Source organism: Empidonax traillii, unplaced genomic scaffold (assembly GCF_003031625.1).
Source record: "Empidonax traillii isolate 1590-97213 ecotype Southwest subspecies unplaced genomic scaffold, ASM303162v1 scaffold5:size3517227, whole genome shotgun sequence".
Taxonomy (NCBI): domain Eukaryota; kingdom Metazoa; phylum Chordata; class Aves; order Passeriformes; family Tyrannidae; genus Empidonax; species Empidonax traillii.
Genome location: NW_020955198.1, coordinates 3011655 through 3012816, shown reverse-complemented (window position 1 = coordinate 3012816; position 1162 = coordinate 3011655).

Here is a 1162-nt window from a genome sequence, read left to right as displayed (position 1 = left end):
CAGAAATTTGAAGAGAGGTGCATTTGAAAGGTAAATCTATGTTTTTGAGGTATCTCAGAAAGCCTATATTTACTGCCTAGTAAGGTCAATATCAAAGACTTTATTTATGCATTGCTACTAAGGTCGACAATAGCACTTTTCCATTAAGTGCCTGAAACTCATTTCACCTAAACTCATATTCTACCAAAGCTATTTTAGGCTTCAATGACCAAAAGCTTTTATCAATGAGTCAGAACTCCCAGCATCCCTTGCACCCTGACACTGACTCAATTGCTGCACACCTGGACTTCATTCTCAAAAATATTGCTATTATCCAAGAATCATGAATCCTACCAGTCACCTAGGGTTTGCAATCTAACACAGCAACTAGATGTAGTTAAATTTCTGAGCTGGCTTCCACTAGGGAGAAAATCCTCTCTTATTTAGTAAATAGTCACAGCTGGGAAAAAGATTTTACAAAGAAGTTTTTTGGCCAGTCCTCTGATTTGACTAGAGGGGTGCAAAATATCATTTTCCCTGGGGGTTTCAGAATGCATTTTTAGCCAAAGATGAAGTATGGAAGAAAGTTTGAAGGAGGAAAACTCCAGTGTGAAAATACAGCGATGTTTAGTGAAGAGCATACAAAAATAGCTCTTCTTAGAGAACAGGATATTTTGAACTAAAAGAGCAAATCCATATTCCTGTATAATTCTGTTTGGCTTTACTATGTAAGGTTTATTTCCTGGATACTTAGAGGGAGCGCAATTTCTTGCACCCTCCTTTTCTGTACCTGCTCCCCTCAGCCAGTGTGGAGTAGACTTCTCAGTCACACCTCAGCATTGCACAATTGTCCTTGAGGCACGAGCTACACTTTCATGTGGCACAGCTCACACACTCTGGTCTGTTGGGCAGTGCCACTCTACCCTGCTCTCCTGTTGTTACCCTGCTGTGATCAGCTGAATTTTGTCCAGCCCTTGTTTCTTTCCTGTTAGAGCCATTACTTCTGACGAGTGAATGCTATGGTTCCCTGTGTGATGAGCTTTTCTTTCAACTTATTTTGTCTCTAGTTGATTCAGGCCAAAAAATCTCTCTCACCTTCCTTGTAGTGATATCCCTGCAGAAGCAAGTAAAGGCTGACTGGTATTGTGGGGAATGTGTGTAGCTCTGCAAGAAGGTAAGAGTA